Source organism: Pristiophorus japonicus, chromosome 8 (genome assembly GCF_044704955.1).
Source record: "Pristiophorus japonicus isolate sPriJap1 chromosome 8, sPriJap1.hap1, whole genome shotgun sequence".
Lineage (NCBI taxonomy): Eukaryota > Metazoa > Chordata > Chondrichthyes > Pristiophoridae > Pristiophorus > Pristiophorus japonicus.
In genome coordinates this window covers 5,613,206-5,629,973 of record NC_091984.1, presented here as the reverse complement: position 1 = coordinate 5,629,973, position 16,768 = coordinate 5,613,206, and the positions used below count along the sequence as shown (strand labels likewise).

General features: G+C 53.1%; 1 pseudogene; it reads right to left on the bottom strand.

The window, feature by feature from the left end:
* Nucleotides 1-973: 973 nt before the first annotated feature.
* The window catches only part of LOC139268366 (netrin-G1-like), a 37,363-nt pseudogene continuing 21,568 nt past the window's right edge, over nucleotides 974-16,768 (bottom strand).

Below are 16,768 nucleotides of genomic sequence, written 5' to 3'. Positions count from 1 at the left end.
GTGTGAGAGGGAGGGAGGAAGAGAGAGAGGGGGGAAGAGAGAGATGGAGAGAGGGAAAAATAACAAGGGAGGGAAAAAGAACGAGGGAGGGAAGGGTTGAGTGGGAGGGAAGGGTTGAGTGGGAGGGAATGGTTGAGTGGGATGGAGTGAGGGAAAGAGGGAGGGAGAGATGGAGAGAGAGGAGAGGGAGAGAGGGAGAGGGAGAGAGGGAGGGGTAGAGGGAAGGTGGGAAGGGAGAGGAAGAGAGGGTATGAGGGAGGGAAGGAGTAATGGAAGGTGGCAGGGTGTGAGAGAGAGGGACAGAGAGTGACAGGGAGGAAGTAAGAGAGGGAAGGAGGGAGGGAGAGGGAGAGAGGGTAGGAGGGAGGGAGAGGGAGAGAGGGTGTGAGGGAGGGAGGGAGAGTCGGAGGGAGGGAGGAACAGATAGAGTGAGGGAGAGAGCGATGGAGAGAGAGATATTAAGAGAGATGGAGAGGGGGGAGAGTGAGTGAGGAAGGGAGGGAGGGAGTGGATGGAATGAGAGTGATGGAGTGTACCATGCGAGTGAGGGAGTGAGTAAGGGAATACTGCACTGTCGAAGGTGCCACCTTTCGGATGAGACGTTAAACCGAGGCCCCGTCTGCTCTCTCAGGTAGATGTAAAAGATCCCATTTCACTATTCGAAGAGCAGGGGAGTTCTCCCCGGTGTCCTGGCCAATATTTATCCCTCAACCAACATCACTAGAACAGATTGTCTGGCCATTACCACAATGCTGTTTGTTGAAAAAGTCCTCCATTGTCTGTGAGGCACATTGGGCCGTCCTGAGGTGGTGACAGGCACTGTAGAAATGCAAGTCCTTTCTTTCTGTCTTTGTCCCAAAGCTGGACATGGGCCGAGCGGCTGGCGATTACAGAATGAATATCAGCAGCTGCCTCGGCCCCGCGGGGAGTGCGAGAGTCCAGTCCTCACTGACTGCCCATTCCTTCCGGGCTCTCAGATCCAGTCGGGCTGGGTGGGTGGGTGGGTGGGTGGGCTCCGGCCTCGGTTCCAGTTTGCCTTTCCCGGGGGGCGGGGCAGGGGAGCATGTTTTACCGGCGACGCAGTAAACGCTGGATTTTCCTGCAGTCTTGGCAGCTTCCAGTAAGCGGCCATGGCGCTGGAGGCTGGTCAGAGCGGCGGGCAGCCGTTAGCAGCAGTTAGCAGCACAGTCAGCGACAGCAGCACCTGGTGTAAGGTGGGGACCCGCAGGGATTGGGAGACACACCCTCCCGCTCCCTCCCCACACTGGCCTTTCTCACACAGGAGCCCAGAGAAAGCAGGAAACATAGAAACATAGAAAATAGGTGCAGGAGTAGGCCATTCGGCCCTTCGAGCCTGCACCGCCATTCAATGAGTTCATGGCTGAACATGCAACTTCAGTATCCCATTCCTGCTTTCTCACCATAACCCCTTGATCCTCCTAGTAGTAAGGACTTCATCTAACTCCGTTTTGAATATATTTAGTGAATTGGCCTCAACAACTTTCTGTGGTAGAGAATTCCATAGGTTCACCACTCTCTGGGTGAAGAAGTTTCTCCTCATTTCAGTCCTAAATGCCTTACCCCTTATCCTTAGACTGTGACCTCTGGTTCTGGACTTCCCCAACATTGGGAACATTCTTCCTGCATCTAACCTGTCTAAACCCATCAGAATTTTAAAAGTTTCTATGAGATCCCCTCTCATTCTTCTGAACTCCAGTGAATACAAGCCCAGTTGATCCAGTCTTTCTTGATATGTCAGTCCCGCCATCCTGGGAATCAGTCTGGTGAACCTTCGCTGCACTCCCTCAATAGCAAGAATGTCCTTCCTCAAGTTAGGAGACCAAAACTGTACACAATACTCCAGGTGTGGCCTCACCAAGGCCCTGTACAACTGTAGCAACACCTCCCTGCCCCTGTACTCAAATCCCCTCGCTATGAAGGCCAACATGCCATTTGCTTTCTTAACCGCCTGCTGCACCTGCATGCCAACCTTCAATGACTGATGTACCATGACACCCAGGTCTCGTTGCACCTCCCCTTTTCCTAATCTGTCACCATTCAGATAATAGTCTGTCTCTCTGTTTTTACCACCAAAGTGGATAATCTCACATTTATTCACATTACACTTCATCTGCCAGGCATTTGCCCACTCACCTAACCTATCCAAGTCACTCTGCAGCCTCACAGCATCCTCCTCGCAGCTCACACTGCCACCCAACTTAGTGTCATCCGCAAATTTGGAGATACTACATTTAATCCCCTTGTCTAAATCATTAATGTACAATGTAAACAGCTGGGGCCCCAGCACAGAACCTTGTGGTACCCCACTAGTCACTGCCTGCCATTCTGAAAAGTACCCATTTACTCCTACTCTTTGGGGTACTGAAGTTGCATGTTCAGCCATGAACTCATTGAATGGTGGTGTAGACTCAAAGGGCCAAATGGTCTATTCCTGCATCTATTTTCTATGTTTCTATGTTTCTAATTCTATGAAGAAGTACCAGAAAGGGTCGATAAAGGTAATGTAGTAAATACAATATATTTGGAATTTTGTTTACGCAGTGAGATGTTGTGATCTGAAATGCATTGCCTGAAAGGGCGGTGGGAGCAGATTCAATAGTAACTTTCAAAAGGGAATTGGATAAATACCCGAAAGGAAAAAATTAGCAGAGCTATGGGGAAAGAGCGGGGAATGGGACTAATCGGATAGATCTTTCACAGAGCCAGCATAGACACGATGGGCCGAATGGCCTCCTCCTGTACTATGTGATTCTATGAAACGCCCTTCACTGAACTTCAGACCTCCCTTTGCGAGGAGCGGTGCCACTAATTGTGTGACAGATGATGGGAGAGTCCAGGAGGGTTCACTCACTAAAAGCCTCTGTGTTTCCCCCCACGGTATCTCTGCTATCGGATACTCTGCTGACCCTGACACACAGAAGCCGGGGCCGAGTGAGGGGAGTGGCTGGTGCTGGTACGGTTACTTACCTCGACAGCCTCTGTGCCAGTAATATCCGCGCAGGCACTTGTCACACTTGGGCCCTGTCGCCCCCTCCTTACACTCACAATATCCTGTGTCATTACAGCGATGGTGGAGCGAGCCATCAGGGTGACACTCACAGTCTGCAGAAACAAGACAAGACACACACTGCACACGGCTGTTCCCAATAAAACACAGCGACACAACCTCAGCGACAGGAATGAGTGCGAGCCGGGACAAGGGAGGCTCGGACTGTGGGGGTGAAACAAGTCTCCAACACTTTACAAACAGCTTCAATCCTCCACACACTGACTGCACACAGCCCGTTTTCCACTCCCTGGGGCGACTGCACAGAATTAACACAGGTTAACAAGGCCAGATAAAGCAAACCCAGCACTAGCTTCATCACGACACGATAGAATTCACAAGCACAGAACTGATGTTAAACTTGTATCGGACCTTGGTTAGACTGCACGTGGAGCACTGTACACAGTTGTGGTCTCCATATTATGAGAAAGATATAGAGGCACTGGAGAAGGTACAAAGAAAGATTTACAAGGATGATACCAGAACTGAGAAGTTATACCTGTCAGGAAAGGCTGAACAGGCTGGGGCTCTTTTCTCAGGGAAAGTGATATTGAGGGGTGACCGAATACAGGTCTTTAAGATCATGAAAGGTTTTGATTGGGTAGACGTAGAGGAGATGTTTCCACTTGTGTGGGAGAGACCAGATTTAGGAGCCATAAATATAAGATAGTCATTAATAAATCCAATCGGGAATTCAGGAGAAACTTCTTTACCCAGAGAGTGGCGAGAATGTGGAACTCGCTGCCACAGGGAGTGGTTGAGGTGAATAGCAGAGATACATTTAAGGGGAAGCTGGATAAACACATGAGGGAGAAAGGAATAGAAGGATATAATGAAAGGGTGAGATGAAGAGGGGCGGGAGGAGGCTCGAGTGGACTATAAACACCACGTGGACCTGTTGGTCTGAATGGCCCGTGTTGTACATTCTATGTAATTGTGTGTGTGGAGAATGGGAGGAGATGAGGAAATGGAGAGAGAGGATTGTTGGTGCACACTGGGCGGGGGTGGGGCAACATTGAGCAGAGGCGAGCGACGCTGCTACGATGCAGGTTGGTTGTTTACCGAGAGTACAAACAACATACACATTCCTGAAAAACACTGGAGACAGGGAGGCAATGATTATATCGTCAAAACACAGCACTTTCAATTGACCTCCACAAAGAAAGGGCCAGGCCTCATCGCTAGGGAAATCCTGAACCAGGCCTCTTCGCAAGGGAAAGCCTGGACTAGGCCTCATCGGTGGGGAAAGGTTGAACCATGCCTCATCGCTAAAGAAAGATTGGGTCGGGGTCGAGTCACCGGGGAAAGACTGGGTCGGGGCCCAGTCACTGGGGAAAGGTTGGGTCGGGGCCCAGTCACTGGGGAAAGGTTGGGTCATGGCCCAGTCACTGGGGAAAGGTTGGGTCGGGGGCTCGTCACTGGGGAAAGGTTGGGTAGGGGTCTAGTCACTGGGGAAAGGTTGGGTCGGGGCCCAGTCACTGGGGAAAGGTTGGGTCAGGGCCCAGTCACTGGGGAAAGGTTGGGTCAGGGCCCAGTCACTGGGGAAAGGTTGGGTCGGGGTCCAGTCACTGGGGAAAGGTTGGGTCATGGCCCAGTCACTGGGGAAAGGTTGGGTCATGGCCCAGTCACTGGGGAAAGGTTGGGTCAGGGCCCAGTCACTGGGGAAAGGTTGGGTCGGGGCCCAGTCACTGGGGAAAGGTTGGGTCATGGCCCAGTCACTGGGGAAAGGTTGGGTCAGGGCCCAGTCACTGGGGAAAGGTTGGGTCAGGGCCCAGTCACTGGGGAAAGGTTGGGTCGGGATCTAGTCACTGGGAAAAGGTTGGGTTGGGGCCCAGTCACTGGGGAAAGGTTGGGTCGGGGCCCAGTCACTGGGGAAAGGTTGGGTCGGGGCCCAGTAACTGGGGAAAGGTTGGGTCGGGGTCTAGTCACTGGGGAAAGGTTGGGTCGGGGCCCAGTCACTGGGGAAAGGTTGGGTCGGGGCCCAGTCACTGGGGAAAGGTTGGGTCGGGGCCCAGTCACTGGGGAAAGGTTGGGTCGGGGCCCAGTCACTGGGGAAAGGTTGTGTCGGGGCCCAGTCACTGGGGAAAGGTTGGGTCGGGGCCCAGTCACTGGGGAAAGGTTGGGTCGGGGCCCAGTCACTGGGGAAAGGTTGGGTCGGGGCCCAGTCACTGGGGAAAGGTTGGGTCGGGGCCCAGTCACTGGGGAAAGGTTGGGTCGGGGCCCAGTCACTGGGGAAAGGTTGGGTCGGGGGCCAGTCACTGGGGAAAGGTTGTGTCGGGGCCCAGTCACTGGGGAAAGGTTGGGTCGGGGCTCAGTCACTGGGGAAAGGTTGTGTCGGGGCCCAGTCACTGGGGAAAGGTTGGGCCGGGGGCTAGTCACTGGGGAAAGGTTGGGTCATGGCCCAGTCACTGGGGAAAGGTTGGGTCGTAGGCTCGTCACGGGAAAGGTTGGGTCGGGGTCCAGTCACTGGGGAAAGGTTGGGTCGGGGCCCAGTCACTGGGGAAAGGTTGGGTCATGGCCCAGTCACTGGGGAAAGGTTGGGTCATGGCCCAGTCACTGGGGAAAGGTTGGGTCGGGGGCTAGTCACTGGGGAAAGGTTGGGTCGGGGGCTAGTCAATGGGGAAAGGTTGGGTTGGGGCACAGTCACTGGGGAAAGGTTTGGTCATGGCCCAGTCACTGGGGAAAGGTTGGGTCGAGGGCTAGTCACTGGGGAAAGGTTGGGTCGGGGGCTCGTCAGTGGGGAAAGGTTGTGTCATGGCCCAGTCACTGGGGAAAGGTTGGGTTGGGTCGGGGGCTAGTCACTGGGGAAAGGTTGGTTCACGGCCCAGTCACTGGGGAAAGGTTGGGTCGGGGTCTAGTCACTGAGGAAAGGTTGGGTCGGGGGCTAGTCACTGGGGAAAGATTGGGTCATGGCCCAGTCACTGGGGAAAGGTTGGGTCGGGGTCTCGTCACTGGGGAAAGGTTGGGTCATGGCCCAGTCACTGGGGAAAGGTTGGGTCGGGGGCTAGTCACTGGGGAAAGGTTGGGTCATGGCCCAGTCACTGGGGAAAGGTTGGGTCATGGCCCAGTCACTGGGGAAAGGTTGGGTCGGGGGCTAGTCACTGGGGAAATGTTGGGTCGGGGGCTAGTCACTGGGGAAAGGTTGGGTTGGGGCACAGTCACTGGGGAAAGGTTGGGTCGGGGGCTCGTCACTGGGGAAAGGTTGGGTCATGGCCCAGTCACTGGGGAAAGGTTGGGTCGGGGGCTAGTCACTGGGGAAAGGTTGGTTCACGGCCCAGTCACTGGGGAAAGGTTGGGTCAGGGTCTAGTCACTAGGGAAAGGTTGGGTCGGGGGCTAGTCACTGGGGAAAGGTTGGGTCATGGCCCAGTCACTGGGGAAAGGTTGGGTCGGGGTCCAGTCACTGGGGAAAGGTTGGGTCGGGGTCTAGTCACTGGGGAAAGGTTGGGTCATGGCCCAGTCACTGGGGAAAGGTTGGGTCGGGGGCTCGTCGCTGGGGAAAGGTTGGGTCGGGGGCTAGTCACTGGGGAAAGGTTGGGTCATGGCCCAGTCACTGGGGAAAGGTTGGGTCGGGGGCTCGTCACTGGGGAAAGGTTGGGTCGGGGGCTCGTCACTGGGGAAAGGTTGGGTCATGGCCCAGTCACTGGGGAAAGGTTGGGTCATGGCCCAGTCACTGGGGAAAGGTTGGGTCGGGGGCTAGTCACTGGGGAAAGGTTGGGTCATGGCCCAGTCACTGGGGAAAGGTTGGGTCGGGGGCTAGTCACTGGGGAAAGGTTGGGTCGGGGGCTAGTCACTGGGGAAAGGTTGGGTCGGGGGCTAGTCACTGGGGAAAGGTTGGGTCGGGGGCTAGTCACTGGGGAAAGGTTGGGTCGGGGGCTCGTCACTGGGGAAAGGTTGGGTCATGGCCCAGTCACTGGGGAAAGGTTGGGTCGGGGGCTAGTCACTGGGGAAAGGTTGGGTCGGGGGCTAGTCACTGGGGAAAGGTTGGGTTGGGGCACAGTCACTGGGGAAAGGTTGGGTCGGGGGCTCGTCACTGGGGAAAGGTTGGGTCGGGGGCTCGTCACTGGGGAAAGGTTGGGTCGGGGTCGGGGTCTAGTCACTGGGGAAAGGTTGGGTCATGGCCCAGTCACTGGGGAAAGGTTGGGTCGGGGGCTAGTCACTGGGGAAAGGTTGGGTCGGGGGCTAGTCACTGGGGAAAGGTTGGGTCGGGGCCCAGTCACTGGGGAAAGGTTGGGTCGGGGGCTAGCCACTGGGGAAAGTTTGGGTCGGGGGCTCGTCACTGGGGAAAGGTTGGGTCATGGCCCAGTCACTGGGGAAAGGTTGGGTCGGGGGCTAGTCACTGGGGAAAGGTTGGGTCGGGGGCTAGTCACTGGGGAAAGGTTGGGTCGGGGGCTAGTTACTGGGGAAAGGTTGGGTCATGGCCCAGTCACTGGGGAAAGGTTTGGTCGGGGTCCAGTCACTGGGGAAAGGTTGGGTCGGGGGCTCGTCACTGGGGAAAGGTTGGGTCATGGCCCAGTCACTGGGGAAAGGTTGGGTCGGGGGCTAGTCACTGGGGAAAGGTTGGGTTGGGGGCTAGTCACTGGGGGAAGGTTGAGTCGGGGACTAGTCACTGGGGAAAGGTTGGGTTGGGGGCTCGTCACTGGGGGAAGGTTGAGTCAGGGGCTAGTCACTGGGGGAAGGTTGGGTTGGGGCCTAGTCACTGGGGGAAGGTTGGGTTGGGGCCTAGTCACTGGGGAAAGGTTGGGTTGGGGGCTAGTCACTGGGGAAAGGTTGGGTTGGGGGCTAGTCACTGGGGGAAGGTTGAGTCGGGGGCTAGTCGCTGGGGAAAGGTTGGGTTGGGGGCTAGTCGCTGGGGAAGGTTGAGTCGGGGGCTAGTTACTGGGGGAAGGTTGAGTCGGGGGCTAGTCACTGGGGGAAGGTTGGGTTGGGGGCTAGTCGCTGGGGAAGGTTGAGTCGGGGGCTAGTTACTGGGGGAAGGTTGAGTCGGGGGCTAGTCACTGGGGGAAGGTTGGGTTGGGGGCTAGTCGCTGGGGGAAGGTTGGGTTGGGGGCTAGTCGCTGGGGAAGGTTGAGTCGGGGGCTAGTCACTGGGGGAAGGTTGGGTTGGGGGCTAGTCGCTGGGGAAGGTTGAGTCGGGGGCTAGTCACTGGGGGAAGGTTGAGTCGGGGGCTAGTCACTGGGGGAAGGTTGGGTTGGGGGCTAGTCGCTGGGGAAGGTTGAGTCGGGGGCTAGTTACTGGGGGAAGGTTGAGTCGGGGGCTAGTCACTGGGGGAAGGTTGGATCGGGGCCGAGTCGCTGGGGAAAGGGGAGCTGATTTCCGACACCCTTTTGCTCAGCCCTATTGAAGGTATTTTCTTTGTTTGTTTATCTTGTATTGGACTGAAAGCAGAAGGGTGAAGGAAGGAGGCGAGAGCAGAGATTGTAACAGGAACTGACCTAGACAAACGTTGTGGTGGTCCAGCTGTGCTGAAGGGTTTCGGTGGTAGCCCAACCGGCATAACTGGCAGTGCCGGCCTCGAGTGTTGTGCTGACAGCTCACGCAAATAGCGGTGGTGAGCAGCTCGAGGTAACTGCACCGCTTCGAGTGGCCGTAGCATTCGCAGGCTGGCAAGCGAAAGACAGAGAGTGTAGACGGGACGTCGTCGGGATGTAGTCGGGACACAGACAGGATGCAGAGTGCGAGAGGGTCACATGCTGCAACAATGAGAGGTTGGGAGGAAATGGCTGGAATGGGATAGAGGGAACACGGAGGGATTTAGAAGTGAGGGGAGAACAGCAGACTCTGAGCTAGTTAAAGTTTGCATTCAATCAGGCAAATGGCAATGGATGGTCCCAATCCTGGGTTTATATAGTCCTGCGTCAGGGTTTATAATTGTACTGCCAAGTTAGGGGTCTTTCAATTGTGGCTCAGTGGGCAGCAGTCTCGCCTCGGAGTCAGAAGTTCGTGGGCTGAAATCCAACTCCACAGACTTGAGCCCATAATCCAGACCGGCACTCATAGTGCAGTACTGAGGGAGCGCTGCACTGTCAGAGGGGCAATATTGTGGGAGTACTGCACAGTTGGAGGGGAAGTACTGAGGGAGCGCTGCACTGTCGGAGGGGCAGTATTGTGGGAGTACTGCACAGTTGGAGGGGCAGTATTGTGGGAGTACTGCACAGTTGGAGGGGCAGTACTGAGGGAGTGCTGCATTGTCGGTGGGGCAGTACTGAGGGAGTGCTGCACTGTCGGAGGGGCAGTACTGAGGGAGTGCTGCACTGCTGGAGGGGAAGTACTAGGGGAGTGCTGCACTGCCGGTGTGGCAGTACTGAGGGAGCGCTGCACTGTTGGAGGGGCAGTACTGAGGGAGTGCTGCACTGTCAGAGGGGAAGTACTAGGGGAGTGCTGCACTGCCGGTGGGGCAGTACTGAGGGAGTGCTGCACTGTCGGTGGGGCAGTACTGAGGGAGTGCTGCACTGTTGGAGAGGCAGTATTGTGGGAGTACTGCGCAGTTGGAGGGGCAGTACTGAGGGAGTGCTGCACTGTCGGTGGGACAGTACTGAGGGAACACTACATAAATGCAATCCTTGCTTTCTCTTCCTGATCTGAACCAGTCGCTTAGTTTGCAAGCTCCTACCTTGCTCTGGGTTCACGACCTCTAGTGATGAGATTCTTGACCTTGTGTGACCGTGCTTTGGGTCTGTTGCATGTGTCAGGGGAAATCAGCAATTATTGATCCCAGCTGGAGAACAACGCACAGGCTGAACAGAGCATCTGTAATGTGCACACACACATTGAGAGGAGACTGCCCGGGACTGTAAGAGGGTCTGAGAGACAAGCAAGCAGACATTTCCATCTCCGCCTCACCACCAATCAGACAGAGATTGACACCGAGACATGGGAGGCGATATTGGGACAGGGGACCAAAAGCTCGGTCAATTAGGTAGGTTTTAAGGAGCGTCTTAAAGGAGGAGAGAGAAGTCGTGAGGATTAGGGAGGGAATTCCAGAGCTTAGGGCTCGGCAGCTGAAGGCAAGGCCGCCAATAGTGGGACAAAGGGAGTGAGGGATGCTCAACGGCGAGAATCAGAGGAACACAGAGATCTTGGAGGGTGTAGGGCAGGAAGAGATTCCAGAGATAGTGAGGGGTGTACAGTATGAGGGGGTTACAGAGATAGGGAGGGGTGTAGGTTGTGAAAGGGTTACAGGGATAGGGAGGGGTCTTGTGTGGGAGGAGTTTACAGAGATAGCGAGGGGTGTCGGGTGGGAGGGGGTTACAGAGTTAGGGAGGGGTGTTGGGTGGGAGGTAGTTACAGAGATAGGGAGGGGTGTAGGGTGGGAGGGGGTTACAGTGACAGGTAGGGGTTCAGGGTGGGATGGGGTTGCAGATCTTGGGAGGGCTGAGACCACAGAGGGATTTGAACATGAGGATGAGAATTATAAATTGGAGACTTTGCTGGACCAGGAGCCAATGTCGGCTCAATCAATCGCTTCTCTGGGTCTGCTCATTGACCGACCGGGCCGTCGCTCAAAGTGGATTGGTCGCTAATTAGCGGGAATCTGGTCCGTGGAGTGAGGGTTTCGTGGGGTGAGGATGGTGACAGGTTATTGTGGGATTTGGGTACATTCGAGTAGGTTAATGGTGTGAAAGGCAAACTGTGTAATGCAGGATGTGACTGAGACGCCCTGTTATTATTCAGCATGACTGAATCCAGCAACAAGACGCTCAGTAATTCAATGCAACATGGAGAGTCATCGCCAGGTATTTGAACTCGTTTGTGTCGGTGGTAAAGGTTTTGAGTGTCTGTTTCTTCCTGTAGGTTCTGGCTCTACCTGGGCAGGAAAGGGGCAGGATTGGGGTCAAAGTGTAATGTTTCATAGAAGCCCAGCATGCCCCAGACCCCCAATCACAGTCACTGTGGGGAGTTATGGTCACTCCTGGTCAGTATGGGGAGCTATGGTCACTCCCAGTCACTATGGGGAGTTATGGTCACTCCCAGTCAGTGTGGGGAGTTATGATCACTCCTGGTCAGTATGGGGAGTTATGGTCACTCCCAGTCAGTATGGGGAGTTATGGTCACTCCCGGTTAGTATGGGGAGTTTTGGTCACTCCCGGTCAGTATGGGAAGCTATGGTCACTCCCAGTCAATGTGGGGAGTAATGATCACTTCCGGTCAGTGTGGGGAGTAATGGTCACTCCTGGTCAGTATGGGGAGTTATGGTCACTCCTGGTCAGTATGGGGAGTTATGGTCACTCCCGGTCAGTGTGGGGAGTAATGGTCACTCCCAGTCAGTGTGGTGAGTTATGGTCATTCCCGGTCAGTGTGGGGAGTTATGGTCACTCCCGGTCAGTGTGGGGAGTTATGGTCACTCCCGGTCAGTGTGGGGCATTATGGTCACTCCCGGTCAGTGTGGGGAGTTATGGTCACTCTCGGTCAGTGTGGGGAGTTATGGTCACTCCCGGTCAGTGTGGGGCATTATGGTCACTCCTGGTCAGTCTGTGTGTTGGTTTGGGAGTTCAAGGTGGAGAATGGTTTGGAATGACATGGACAGCATGTGAAGGGTTAAATAAACGGGAACAAGTTGATGCAAAATCCAGGAACAAAGGGGAACAGATTGAGACCGAGACACTCATCCAGTTCCCATTCCCATATCTGGAATAACGGGATTATAACAGGTCTGTGTTGATCTCGGCCTCAGCAACCAATCGACTTTCTACAAATCTTCGCTCCACTTCCCACTGAACGTTCTCACTGAGACAGAGTTAAGAAGCACTTTCCTCTCAGCTAAGATGTGCGTCGTATATATTACATCTTCCCTGCTTCATATCTGCTGCCCCGCTCGAGGAGATTATACTTTGCTCCAGTTACACGGACACACAGCCTCCTGATCACAGCCCTGCTCACACCCACACCTGTTCACACTCAGACCCTAATTGTTTATTTTTGTTCACAACAAAAGAGTTGTCGAACTGTTGAGTTGGGAGTGGCTTAGCCAGTCACGTGATGTCTACAAGACTCAATAAAACCCCAGCCAGTTGGGTTCAGGGGGTCCATGATGAGGCAGGTTGTTGTGAGCCTGGTGGGTGAACTGGTAATGTGCAGTGATTGATAAACCTTTGCTAATAAACCAAGTAGTTCTTAATAGCAATGCTATGACTTCTTAAGCAAAGAACTCACACTCAGTCCCTGTTCACACCGACATCTGTTCACACTCAGCCCCTGCTCACACCTACATCTGTTCCTCGGTCAGTGGGCGATGAAGGAGGTTTGAGTGGAGCGGTTTGTTCCTGATACAGAAATGGACTCTGGGTCAGCAGGTCACAGGTCAGAGAGTGTAGGTCCTACTTATGGCCACTCACGACGATGTCCGGGAGGCCTGGAGAGGGAAATGGAAACAATGAGAGTTAGAGAGACGTCTGATTAACGATCTTTATCAATAAACACACTAATACAACCCGTTACATGGCGTGTTCATGAGATCGACATCACTCAAACTCACAAAGAACACATCGGGGATTGTGTGCTGCATCCTCTGAGCGCTCACACCAGCCCTATGTGAGACCAGGTAGAGTTGCTAAAGTGCTCCCATAAGGCGACCGTGAGGTTATTGCGTAGTTACGCTCCAACTATGTGCGATTCGTGTGTAAGTACGCTGGGTTAATATGTAAGGGTGTCAGTCCTCACAGAGACCCCTCTCCCACTGCCCAGTCATGTCACGATCTGGATATTGATTTCGGGCTATTCCACACACAGCAATGGCCACAGATGTCCCTTACAAACTTCACTTCCTGATCTGCTTCAGATATTGATTACACAGAGGCTTATTCTCCTCTCACCTTCCCCAGCTGTTCCCCAGATGTTCATCCAGCCATTAACATTCCATTCTCACATCAGTCTACACCTCAGTGCTGGCTCTGTATCTGTGGGTGTGTCCGGAGTGAGCTTCCATCAAATTGAACTCCTGCGGCTATTCTAACCTCACCCTCTACATAATGCCAGTGATTCCCCCTCGCTCACTGACCCCAACATTACATTGATAGAGAGCTTCAAAATCAGGAAGGGTTTCGATCGAGTAAATAATGAGAATCTGTTTCGAGTGGCAGGAGGGTCGGGAACCAGAGGTCACAGATTGAAGGTGATTGGCAAAAGGACCAGAGGGGAGGTGAGGAGAGTTTATTTACACAGCGAGTTGTTGTGATCTGGAATGCACTGCCTGAAAGAGCGGTGGGAGCAGATTCAATAGTAACTTTCAAAAGGCTGTGGGGAAAGAGCAGGAAGTGGGACTAATTGCATAATTCTTTGTTCTTTCTTTCCTTCTCTATATCTCTTCCATTCTCTCATTCTTAATTTCTTTCTCTCCTCTCGTTCACTCTTTCTCACTTTCTTTATTTCTCTCTTTGTCTCCCACTTTCTTATTCATTTCCTTTGTTAGCTCTCTTTTTCCCTCTCTTCTCTTCCCCCCACCTCTCTCCCTCCCTCTCTCCCACTCTCTCTCTCTCACTCCCTCTCCTTCCCTCCCACTCAGTGTGGAGCTGTGGGCACACACTTTATTTCTGTCCCTGGCTCTGTCCAATCTCCCGCTGTGAGCCTCTGTTCCCACATTAACACAGTCACAGACACCCATGGGGCTGTATTTTGGAGTCGATGTGTTGTCGGGAGTTGGGCTGAGAATGAAATGTGAAGGGAATCTAGCGCCGGCACTGGGCCGGGCCGGAGCAGCTCTGGTTACTCACAGACATTGGCCGTCCCTTTGGGGATTGGGAGGTATGAGCTCACTCTCCACACTCGGCCTTGAAAGCCTTTCTTGCATCTCCCGCAGTCCGGCCCCGTCGTGTTGTGCTCGGACTCACAACTCAACTTCCCCTTCTCCCAGATACAGTTATTGGCGTGAAGATTGCACTTACACCTGGCAAAAAAACAAGAGCAAGCTGGTTTCAAATAAGCTGAGCAGCTGGGTTAGACTGGGTACTGCCCGCTCCGGGAGTCCGCTCTCCCTTTCCCAGCTTCGCTCTGCAAACATCAACATTTTTCTCCCAATTATTGCATTTCAAACCAGGCGGCAGGACAGTTTCTGGGTGTGTTTCCGCTGATTGATGATCAGATTCTGGGCAGCAACAAGAACAAGTTAGGAGAGAGTTTCTGATCAGCTCCAGCGTTCCAGGCCCCTCAAAGAAAGAGTTTGCATTTATGTAGCGCCTCTCAAAACCCTCAGCATCTCCCAGCAAAATAGATCATTGGCTGTAAAGCAGCTTGTGACGTCCTGAGGGCGTGAAAGGTGCTATAGAAATGTAAGTACATTCTTAACAACAAAAACAACTAACTACAACAATAACCTGCATTTATATAGCACCTATAAAGTAGTAAAACGTCCCAAGGTGTTTCACAGGAATATAAATCAGACATAAAGTGACACCCGGACACATAAGGAGATATTAGGACAGGTGACCAAAAGCTTGGTCAACAAGATAGGTTTTAAGGAGTGTCTTAAAGGAGGAGAGAGAAGCGGAGAGGTTTAGGGAGGAAATTCTGGAGTTTGGGGCTCAGGCAGCTGAAGGCACGGCCGCCAATGGTGGGGCGATGGAAATCGGGGCTGTGCAAGAGGCCAGAATTGGATGAGCGCGGAGATCTCGGAGGGGTGTAGGGCTGGAGAAGGTTACAGAGACAGGGAGGGGCAGGCCATGGAGAGATTTGAAGATAAGAACGAGAATTTTAAAATCGAGGCGTTTGCGGACCAGGAGCCAATGTAGGTCAGCAACAACAACAAATGACAACTACAACAATTTGCATTGAAATAGCACCTTTGACATAGTACGACGTCCCAAGGTGCTTCACAGCAGCGTAAATCAGGCAGAATTTGAGACCGAGACAAATGAGGAGGAGACACCCAGAGCGGAGACTGAAGATGAAGACTGAAAGACTGATAATCTCCACCTTCCCTCTTCTCCTGGCTCAGTCCCCACTTTCCCCATTTTCACCCAAACACCAAAGCGGCCGGATTGTCCCCAAGGTTTGCTCAGAAAGGCTTAAACCTGGGAATCTGTTCCAAGGTTTAAAGTGAAACTATTCGATCCCCGCTGGACGAGGAGCAGCCAGGATTCCAGGTGTAAATGTCCCGTCATTGATGATTGAGGAATCATTCAATATTAACTCTCTTACACTAAACACTCAACCAATATGGGCCACCTCTTTTGCTGGCTGTTTATAAACTCTCATTCATTCATTTATTTGAAGATTGAATTCCCTGTCATGGTTCCAGTGTTAGTTCACCGTGAGCTATAGGTTCAGATCAGGTGAAGGAGCAACATTCAGTGAGAGAATGAGTGGTTTACACAACAAATTACTCTCCTTTTCCACACAAATCCCCAGGAAATGGGACAGGGAAACTGACAGAAGTGGATCTCAGTGATTGAGGATATAAAGAGGAAGCACAGTGTGAGGTTTGGGATCAGTGGATAGATTCGCTGATCGACTTTACTCCGGACAATCCCACATTCCAAAAGATGAAAGGGTGGAGTTTACCCCCACCCCACACAGCGGGAACTCTGTCCCGGCTCCTCCCCTCCCCCAATCGCCAACGCCTCACCCTCTGAGCCTGGGAGTGAATCCCACAGCCTCACCACGCTCTGTGTGAAGACCTTTCTCCTGCCCCCTCCTCAATCTCTCAAATTTCATCTTTCTCTGGTCTCTCATTCTAAAACAGAATGAACTTGTATTTCTACAGAGCATTTCACCTCATTTCACAGCCAATGAAGCACTTTTGGAGTGTAGTCACTGTTGTTATGTTGGAAACTCAGCAGCCAATGTGCGCACAGCAAGCTCCCACAAACAGCAATGTTTCCCTCCCTAAATTCTCCGCCTCTCCCTCCTCCAAGATGCTCCTTAAATCTATATCCTTGAGCAAGCTTTTGGTCTCCAGTCCTAATATCTCCTTCTATGGCTCGGTGTTAATTGTGTCCGATTTATGCTCCTGTGAAGCTCCTTGGGACGTTTCACTACGTTAAAGGCACTATATGAATGCCAGTTGTTGTTTTTCAGTAAATGCGATTTGGAAAGGCCCAACGTGCTGTGACGGTCTCTCTGCCGTGAAGCGTGAGAACGCTGGTCTCGGTGACTCTGTGCTAACAGCATCGAGCCGCTGTTTAACTCACTGCGAAGGTGAAGCTTCACAATCTGCACATTGTACGTTGCACATTCAGCAAATTGGCAGTTCTGGGCTCTGTTTGCTGAGCTAAACAGAAACCCAGACAGTTCCTTGGAGTCACATTAACGGCAGCGTAAACATTTTACTGCTCCTGGTCTCCAATTAGTGTCTGAAGATTCTCCGGGACTAAAAGCTGGAGCGAGCCTCCCAGAAGCTGAGTGTAGAATAATGAGGGAATGGCTCAGAGCCCAGCAGATTGTGTGATGGGCCAAAGGTAACTCACTGAGCCAGACTGAATATAGATTGAACACGAAGGGAGCGTTCAGTCACAATCATTCATCAAACCAGGAAGGGCTTTGATAGAGTAAATAGAGAGACACTGTGTACCGTGGCAGGAGGGTCAGGAACCAGAGGGCACAGATTGAAGGTCATTGGCATAAGGACCAGAGGGAGATGAGGAGAGTTTATTTACACAGCAAGTTGGAAAGGGAATTGGATAAATACTTGAAGGGAAAGATTTGCAGGCCTATGGAGAAAGAGCGGGGAGTGGGAGAGCTCTTTCACAGAGCCAGCACAGGCCCGATGG